General features: G+C 36.3%; 1 protein-coding gene across 1 annotated transcript in view; it reads left to right on the top strand.

Annotated features, from left to right (window-relative positions):
* The window catches only part of LOC117120344 (secreted frizzled-related protein 5-like), a 31,459-nt gene that overhangs the window by 1,242 nt on the left and 19,373 nt on the right, over window positions 1-10,844 (top strand). The window lies entirely within an intron of this gene.

Below are 10,844 nucleotides of genomic sequence, written 5' to 3' on the forward strand. Positions count from 1 at the left end.
TATATATGTATATATATGTATATGTATATATGTATATGTTTATATGTTTATATGTATTTATGTAGGCCTACATATATGTATATATATGCATATATACTGTTTAATATCATTTAGGCATATATCTAATACGAATGGAATTTTTGCCCTACCTGACATTTTACCGTACGGAATGCCTCGGAACGTTTCCAATACTTGTAAAAAAAGTCTCGCAAGTGATTCGGGTGGGAACCGAACCCACCACGATCTCCAGAAACTAGACTGGTGCCTTAACCATTAAACCACTGAGCTTGCGCTTAGTGGCTATTAATGAATCCGATCCCCAAGTAGCAGCGGGTACGGCATTGCTTTTCCGAACCGTTTTGCGTCAGGAGAAATTTTTGCCCTACCTGACCTGACGTGTTATCGCACTGAATCCTCAGTCAGTACGTTCCCAAAAATTCTCGAAAGTGATTCGGGTGGGAAAAAGTATAGCTGCGAAAATCGGAAATGTTTACCTCCTCCTAAATATAAAAAAGTTCCACATTCTTAAAACAGTTGAAATTGTACCTCAGTTGGTCCATTTTTTGCAAACCCACGCACACCCCCAAAATGACAATGTGCTGCGGCTTTGATTACTATAGTTTTTCCCCAAAAGAAAGTTTTATATTGTACATTTACAATGGTATGGCATACATTCTTTAGATTAGTGTCATAATTTACGGTACCCGTGACATTCTTTTAAAGTAAACTGTCTGCCTTAAGCGAACATGACTATAAAGTACAATATTATTTGCGTACTTTGTATTGTTTGTTTATTTATTTATTTAAAAACATCTTTAGGCAGGATAACATAATACACGCGAGATCTTACCGCTGTTTTACAATATGGTCCTGCAAAAACACAGTACAATAACAACAACAAAAATAACCAGCATAGTACAATAATATAAACAATAGTAGAAAACTATCCCCCGCCGGACACCAACCCGGTACTTCTGAGTCAAGGTTTCGGGGCCAGTAATTACGGCTCAAGGTTAAGCTTAACTACAATATGGTAAAAGCTATCCCCCGTCGGTCACCAACCTAGTATTTCTGAGTCAAGGTTTCGGGGCCGGGATTACAAGGTAGGACAAATACTGTACAATTATTTAAATAAATAAAAATGGTAGAAACTATTATACGTACATTAAGTTTTCAGAAAAAATATAAAACGAGAAAATGTGTTCTACACCAAATATAATAATTGTATATAATATAACGCTATTTTTATTTTTATGCGTGGAGGAGAGTTTCAGATTATCAAGACCTTCGTTTCATCATGGCTCATCTATTCAGGATTTTGTATAATCATTAAAGTTGAATGACTGAATAAAGTTGATAGTAGTATAGGAATATTGCTATATACTGCAATGTAAACCAAATTCAAGCGGATTGTATGATCAACAGTTGTTTTTAGTAATCATTTCTAAGAAGTTAGTTGTATTATTATTATTATTCGAATAGGAAATATAAAATGTGTTGCTGCTTAACTCTTTAACTTCACCATAATAAATAACTACATTTGCCGGAAAAGAACAATTTGAACACGTGGCGTAAATGTAACTGGTGGTTGCTTTATCAGCCAATCAGAAATTATTAAAAATGATAGCGTACTTGTGTACAGTACGATAGTGTACAGACTAGGTTACTTGAGGACGGCATATCAGCTTTAACAAAACAGTGTTTTTAACAATCATTTAATGGTTAACTAATCAATTTTCATCTGTTTGAGAATCGTCAGAAATAATACTTGCTGAATGTTGAGGCTATGAGTTCATAGCTTCCTCTGCTTAATTTGATAGACGCGGGGCAGTGAGCCTCGGATATTGCAACAACTTGTGGCCGGGGTTCGATTCCCACTCTTGATAACTTTGTTCCATTTCTATCTCCTGTACGTCTCTCCCAGCCAGGCGTACGGTACCGATTACTGATTTAAGATAATATGTATGGAATCATCATCATTGTCATCATCATAATCATCATCACCATCATTGTCATCGTTGTCATCATCATTATCATTATCATCATCATCATCTTCATTATTATCATTTTTACCATCATCATTATCTTCTCATCTTTATTATCATCATCCTCGTCATCATCGTCATCATGAAATCAATATTCAGGTTTTAACCTGGCCAAAACAATATTTAACAATTGCCTAATTCGGTATGAAAATCATTAGTCAATTACAATTTGGATTAGCCAAAACAAAAGAATATAAGCAAGGATAGCTATAATTCCATTAGTTTTTTAGGTAATTGTGAATGGAAATATTTAGCAAATTTCAGCTTTCATAGGATTTGTCTATTTGGCAAATGACAGATTAAACACCGAGTACCGGTATTATGCTGGTAAACTGTATTTAAGAAGCTCTTGCTTGATGCTACTCGCAACGCCAGAACAGGCAACTAGTTTAGTCATAGAATACTAAAGTAATTAACAGACACATCAAATTACAGCATAATGGTAGACTAATTGAAATAAACGTCCGCCGTTCCCACATTCTATTTAACCGCAATTATAGACATTATCCATATCCCTGTATATGGCCTACTTTTCCCCTTCACATCCAATAGCATGTACACCCACCGATAATTATCTACAGGATGGGACCATGCTCTATAAATTAGGCTTAAGTCGCTTTACTGGGATTATTGAATGGAGTTGCATTAAGACGTGGGAATATACAGTGGTTTTCACACAGGATTTAAACCCAGGCCCCAGGGAATTAGAATTATGTCATCTTAACCACAACACAACGAATATACAGCACCACTCCACACTATTGTCTAAATGTTTTTAAAGTTAATATTATTTATCACAAATGTTTATTTTTCCAGTATGCAGTCCAAAAATCCACAACCATTACTGTAGGTACCGTAAGTCTACAGTTAGGCCTATGCCTAATTATACGTCAGGACGAAAGTAAGACTAAAATAAGGCACGCCCCACCTATACAGTACATTTTGGTTTAATTAATTCATATTTGTTCGTTCTTTCTTCCGTGCACACTCACTCAACGCCCGTTCGTCCGTCCGTCCGTTTATTGGTGCATTCAGTCACTTATTCATTCATTCCTTTTTGATTTATTGAACATAACATGGCAGTGCAGTACTGTAAAATTAACTGAATTGAGCCAATAAAACCACATTACCATTTATCATGTTGCTTGTATACTGTATGCCTAATATGCCCATGCTACAATAATTAAATTTGTCAGATTTTTTTTTTTAAATATCTGTACAATATAACAAATTTTTCCTTGAAACCCCCCGCAAGTTGTCCTGTGTCTGACTCACCCATCCACCAACCTACTTGTGTGTAAGGCATTTGGAACATGATCATGGACGGATACGACAAGCAGTTTAGTAAAACCTGGATTGAGAGGAGCGTCAAGGGGAAGGACGTACTCCCGCGGGACCAAATTCAATTGCTTGCCATGAACCCTACGATTCACGAACCATCCACGTGTGTCGATCATCCGTTTTGTGCCCGTTACCGAGTTGTGTGCGTGTGTTTTGGTTTATTTATCTGTTTCTATTGTGCTTGCCATCTAGGGGCTTTTGACAGATTCCGTAGTTACCAACCCGAGGGATTTGAAATGCGTGAGTGACTACACCAGTTGGCTGGGGAGGGGGACGCCGTGGCCCCTGCCGGGGTCCAGGGGCGGGGCTCCCGTTGGGTCCATGAGGCGCTGGAGCTCCGACGATGAGCATTTTTAGGCTGCTTTAAAACGATTTCAGGGAGTGTTTGTTGACAATAAACGGGAAAGAGAAATGTTCTCGGTGAATTGATTCTCGAACGAGATAACAAAAGCTCTCTAATGACTCTGTTACTGCACGATTGTTTATATATTTTTAATAAAACCAATTTCTTCTAATTTTAAATAAATTTTCCCCTGAATTTGTGATAATTCGTTTCACGCTAAATGTTCCCCTGAATTTGTGATAATTCGTTTCACGCTAAATGCGTGACAAATTTATGATCGTATGACGTGTTTCCGCAAAATGCGTGTTTCATCCAAATCACTTTGAAAAGTGGGACCGTCCTGCACGATGCGAGACGGTGGTTAACTATGAGATTCAAATTGAAAGTATTGGCATTATAATGCCTTAAATTAAGAAGTCTAAAATGTTATTAAGACTATCTGTATTTTTTTTTCAAGAGTGTAGGCCTACGTTCAAAATCATTAGGCTTATGAAGCCTATAAATATTGTTTATAATCATCATTTTCACAATCATCATCATCATCTTCATTATTCGTATCATCGTCACCATCGTCATCGTCATCATCATCATCATCATCATTATCATCATCATCATCATCATCATCATCATCATCATCATCATCCCCACCACCACCACCACCACAACCACAACAGTTGACACAATCGTTATAATCAATATCGTATCATGGTATGGTAGATATACCGGTGAAAACCACTATTGCCGTCCACAATTCGTTAGCCATAGGTATTACCCTACAAAGAGCCATAGTTTTAAATAGACTTGTTTATCCGTTTAGTGACTCTCATTTTTTTTTCATAATTATCCTTCACGCAATCAACAAGAAATCCTTGCTTCAAAACTTTGAAAGAAAACAAAAACCAGCATTTACTGAGCGAAATGATTGTGTTCGCGTTTTTTTTTTTTTTTTTTTTGTCAATGTATACACACCAGGTGCAGCATATTGAAGTTGTTGTCTGCTTGATATTAGGCAGACGTGCCATCATTTCTTTTTCAGGATGTTCTTGCGCGTATTTCCTTCCCTTCTTCTCATCACCTTCTATTGGACTTAACTTGGATGTAATCCTTGGGGTCTGACGTCATTGTTGTACTAGCGAGGAGATGATGATCGACATTGTTGTTGATTTTAACTATCCGTTCGTGACCGACAATAAAAAAGTATAGTATTTTTTAAAAATTGAATGAATAAATATTAATATTTATAGATTTTGACATTCAATTCTCATTGATAGGCTATTACTGTACAGTATATTCATGGTTGAGTAACCGTCAGTTAAATGCGGAATTAGAACTACGTTTAGCTTCGAAATTACTCTGCGCAATTTCGATAAATTTGTTTCTTCATTAACTTGGGTGATTGGGTAGGGGAAGGGAGGGACGACGGTATCTTCGCCCGTCAAAGCGGCTCATTCCATCCTTCATGGTCCCTTAGTACAAACATTCGTGCGGTTTCAAAATTGCGCAGGGTTTACAAATTGCGCAGAATTTGTATGAAGTTCCACCTTTCTTTTGAGCGCCTTAAGCTGTGGTCGATATGTACGCTTCAAAGGTCATAACAGATATTAAAATGTAAAATGTAATAAATTTAATATCCGGAGGTGGCGAAAAGGGCGCTCGCTACCCTCCTACCCCTCCGGCAGCAGCCAAGAAATTGTAACCAAAGGTTATGGGCCTATATTTTTTTTACTTGACAACTGAAATTTCGTGGGTATATGGATGCGATAAAGTTTTAGCGTACAACCAGTAGGCCTATAAGACTATTAAATATAATAAACACATTTATAGGATATCGGGTTTAAAGTTTCCATATTTGTATCGGCTTGCTTAACACGCCAGAAGGTCTAAACCTACGCATTCTTTAGCAAAAAGACCCGGGTCTTCAGAGAGTTAGGCCTAAAATGATAATATCTTCTGAAATGGAATGCAAGCCATTGGGTCGGTTATTGTCGGCATTAATCAGTTTGTTGACGCAATGTTTTAGAGCCAAGGGGCCTAAAGAAAATCCACTGAACGAAATATAAACCATGTCAAACGATTTCTGGTATAATTGAAGGCGATTATACACTCATTCGGAGGTCACCGTGAAATAATAAGCCTATATTTATGGTAATGTAGGCATATTCAGTCTTAAATAGTGCATGCTGTAATTAATTTTATTATAATCATAACGAATTAGTCTTGTAAATTACTGTATAATAGGCAAGACAATGTTTCTCTTTGCCACATAAATTCGTTAAGATAACAGAAGGGTCGTAAATATATTCTTGTTCCATGCTATTTACTTTCATTATTTACATTAATACTGTAGTTGATTTTTAAAAATACAATTGCTTATTAACACACCCTTTAAATCAGTTCATCACACTTATCAGAAGGCAGGCAGAATTAAACCAATTGGCGGGAGGGGGTGGGGGTAGGGCGCACAAATAGACACAGAAATTCTTTCTTAATGCAATCCAACCATGAATTCAATGATAGATTTGTCATGTAATAAATTTAGTAGTTAAGTACATTACTGTATTTTCCTATTATTTATTCACTTGTTGTTTTTAAATATTTAATAGGCCTTTTATTGCTTTTTATGTGCGATCATTGTATGCAGCAAGCAAAAATGATTTCATGGTATCACATGTTAAATTTATGATAATAAAGCTATCTTGAATCTTGAATCATGTCATTGCGACAATCGACACAATTTGACATTTATTTGAACCTTACATCTCCCTAGTTGAAACCATGGGGGTTTACTTGTTTTCCACTATGTTTTCTTTCTTACCTGAAGTCTTTAGTCGACATACTGTGCACTGCACAGGTATTGTTTTATGGACAAAACGGAAAAAAGTGAATTTTTGCAAATGTTTAAAGATTAAATTTTAAAACATTAAGAAGATTTTATAGTATATGGACTCGTAAGAGTGAGGTCGACTTAATTTTCTGCGACGACTTTGATGTGCTAATACAATCCAGGTTGTTTAAAACCCTGTCATTACCGTTCTGTAACAGGGGATATTCTATTTAAACCAAGGCTCCGGAGGGGAAAAAGTTGATATTTTTTACAAATGCATTCTTGAAGGGACGTATTGATGCGGAAAACTTGAGAAAAGTTATTATAAGAATCAGATTTTTGAATATTTAAAAACTCAAGAAAGTGTGGTAATCCGTGAATCGGCGACGACAATGCACTCATTCAACTACCAATATGGACCTAAGAATGTTTGTAACAATATCTTCCAGTTTGTGTTACACAGTCAAGTTCCCCAGACAATATCACTGATCTTTTAAATATTCCCAAGTTATGTCCCCATCTATTATTGTATGAATTGATAGGTGTATCCTCACCTCAGTTTTAAAATTATAATATTACCTGTCATTTGGCGACAGTGTCAATTATTATACGAGGTTTTTTATGATGGTGTATTTGATTCGGTCACGGGTGTACTTCTGGGGTAAAAATTGAAGAGGTACAGTACACCAGGTATTCCAAGGCACAAAATAATAAACTCTTGTCAATCAGCTTCAGTTTTCGTCGGTTTTTGTTGAGCTTTCCCATCCTAAAATCACGTTTGCAACAGATCTTATAATAGAACCAAAGTAGGCCATACTCCCGTGCCATGGAACGACCGGTCCGATAAATGTTTATGCCTACACTGGTATGAATATAATCGACATTCTATAAATGAAGTTATCGTCCGCCGTGTATTATTTTAAACCGATGTTGTAGGCAACGTGTAGACCTAGTTAAATAATGACTTCCCTGTCTGCTGTTTTACCTTACCGGTCTGTAAAAATATGTACAGTTATACGTTTAAGTTAACGACTTGCGATTTCATTCTTCCTTGTACATGTATTGTATATACGGTGTTCAGTTTTAGGCCTATGTGTTCTATGTTCTTAATGTTATTTCATATGACAAGCGAAGCAGTGGCGGCTCTAGGATACGTTTTCTGGGGAGGGGGAAGCTGTCCGACGAGCTCGGTCGGTGGCGGGTGGCGGTGCCGCCACTAAAGCGAAGATGTTTTCCAGCTTTCACAAGTAAAATTAAGGGTTGGTAAAATAAAGGTTCAATCCAAATTCAGTGGGATAGTCCTACAAATAAAAAAAAAATTAAAAAATAAATATAAAAATAAACATTTGAATTATCTGGTATCGTACCGGTACTGCTTTTTACAACTTGGCGTCTGGATTGATGTAAATACTGTGAAGTAGTATCATGACGCTATTTGCCATAACTTTGCTTTCCGATACATCGTTAGGTGTCTGCACAACAGTTGACAATAGGTGGCATAATTAAAGATAATAATAAAAACATAGTATAGGCCTATTATAGTAACATTTAGTATAATGGCTAAATTTATTTAATTATTATCGAAATAATATAGGTCCTAATCTACCATCAGCAGTGCTAAAGATGAGAAAAGTAGACCTATGCCTAATTCAAAAGCCTTGCTTCTAGGCCAAATGAAATTTTAAATTGTTAGTTTCAAGTCCAGGGTTTGATTTTTTTTTGTTTTTTGGATGAGGGTATCTACTGGCCCTATTTGCTTTTCACTCTCATATACTATGGTTAACAGACTGGTAAATAGTAAATATTTGAAATGTATTTCTGCCATTTTGTGTTCCCACTCTTCTTGGTTTGACATCATTCTTTCATATAGTCATTATTTTTATTGTCCATGGAAAATGAATGTGTTTTTTTCCCCCTTTTTTTTTTAAATAGCAAATAATAAATTTTTTCATGGGGCTCCAAAATTTGATGAGTAGGGGGACGTAAAACTAGCAATTAGTTTTATTTGGCATTATTTCAAGTTAGCACTCTTCAGACAGAGCTATATTATAGAGTATCGGAATATTGCGCGAATAGACATAGGCCTATCCGTATCCGGTATTTCCTTCTGTGTGAAAAGGTCATTACTTTTTTAGCACTTGGTATGCTATCGACAAAAATGTGATCGTGTTTCCGTATTTACCGTGGCATCATACTGACGCGCGTTTGATCATCGCATTGGAAAGAATAACAAGGTGAAAGGACGGAGAGAATGTAAAATATAACGTAGAAAACCAACGACTTAAAATTTCTAAATATGATATCCCTGTCCTGTCATGTGTGCGTTTTGTTCCTTCCGCCGCCGAACTAGACTGACGGAAAGCTTATTTACTTTGCTTGCTTCAAGACGTTTCTATAAACTAACTTTACTTGGTCTTAAAAGCGCCAAACCACGTTTCTAGTCAAATGTTTATACATTGTCTAATCGCTCTTCAAGTCTGTGGGGTCCCAGTGTCATCAAGGACGAAGTAATAGACTGTTTTCTTTCTCTAGTTTCCTCTTGGAAAAATATCACCTGCCTACAACATCAATATGCGTCACCTGCTGTTCCCAGAGCTGAATTTTCAATTCTAACATTATAGTTTTTTTTTTAAATATAGTGCAAGTTTTCGTTTTCGATAAATCTAGCGATGCGATGATGATTTGCGAATGATGGTTAGAGAAACATTCATGTCAATAATCCTTTTACCATTTTTAATTTTAACCTCCTTGATTTAAAGAAAGGTAAAATAAATATTTTTATTGAGGTTTTGTCTGCTGATTGTATAAAGATTATCATATTAAATATTTAAATAGGCTTACTCGTATTTTGATAAGGGATCAGTATTTTACCGCTCTCGGTCCTTTCACATTTGAAGGTTTTTTTAAATGCCTTTATTTTGTAATTTTTCAGTCATATATAGTATGCTACTTAGCATACTTTTACGAACATATAATATACCGGTAATAATTAACTTAAAATGATCTAAAGAAACACTCCTAATTTGAGGTGTTGGGGCGGGTAAGAAAAACCCCCCAACGGCTGGACGCGTGAGTATCCGTGTCACGGCATATGGTTTGCTGACGAACGCATACAATAATAGCGATAGTGACTGTGGCATACGAACATAGCACCATTAAGTGACGACAGCCATTCAAGATAATGAAAACAATTAATGATCACTGTTGTTTACAGCCATTTTAAGTGTGTAACTGTTAAACTAAGGGGATCCATAGGTTAAAGAGCCACCTCAGTTTCATGACAAAAACAATGTGCTGACACTGAGGAGGTTTAACCCAAGCCAGCGTTTAGGCGTAGGGCCTATTTACCCTTCACATAGAATGCCGGCGTTCGCGAAAAACGGTATTTAATACCGTATTGCACTTCTGTGTGAAAGGGGCTATAGAGAGTAGGTCTAATATTAGGCTTATGTTTGGCAGTTTGGCAGAACAACAGAATGTTTTTTAATTCCTGTCAATGCCACAGGATAAAAAATATAGTTCCAATCTCAAGTTATTTTGGCCTATTATAGAGACAATTGCCTCTATGCTATACTACAGTATACTGTACTGTATCATATCGTTATTAGATGACCTTTAGTATTGCAGTATTCTGCATTAACTTTTGAATGATTTGCCAAATTGAAAAAAAAAATCTACCGACCGAAATCATTTAATGTTACCCGTATCAGATTGTCATTGGTTGTTAATCTGCAAAGATATGAGAAAGAATAAAGGAAATTGGAACCACTTTATTGAAATCATATTATGAAAATTGAGTTTTGCAGGTCAAACAATATGACTTCAATATAATGGGATGGGATGGATGATGGATTTGTACTAATTTCTAATGATTGTGACTCTTTCACGGTGAAAGAGTACAGAATAATTGAGTCGGTTGTACAAACCTGTACTGAGAACTGGATATCTATTCCCATTAGAGTTGACGTACGTCGAGTTGTTCAACCTGTTGACAGTGATCAGCTTGTCCTGGTAAATTATCTTGTAATCAAATAATCATAGTGTACATGTTTTTTTAATGAGTACTTAATTGGGATATTGAGTGGTCATCGAGTTTATGGATTACTGTGCTGCAGGTTCATCACTACCGTTGTTATGACCCGCTGACAAAATACAGCTTGTCTTGGTTTAAACTATAGACCTACAGTAGAACCCCCTCCTTTGGAGGGGAACACCACTAAAAAGGGACACCCCTAAGGCGACACCGCTAATATAAAGGGACACTCCTATTAAGGAGACATCTCTAATATAA

The sequence above is a fragment of the Anneissia japonica genome, unplaced genomic scaffold (genome assembly GCF_011630105.1).
Source record: "Anneissia japonica isolate Jap-2015-1 unplaced genomic scaffold, ASM1163010v1 scaffold284953_len930413_cov181, whole genome shotgun sequence".
NCBI lineage: Eukaryota > Metazoa > Echinodermata > Crinoidea > Comatulida > Comatulidae > Anneissia > Anneissia japonica.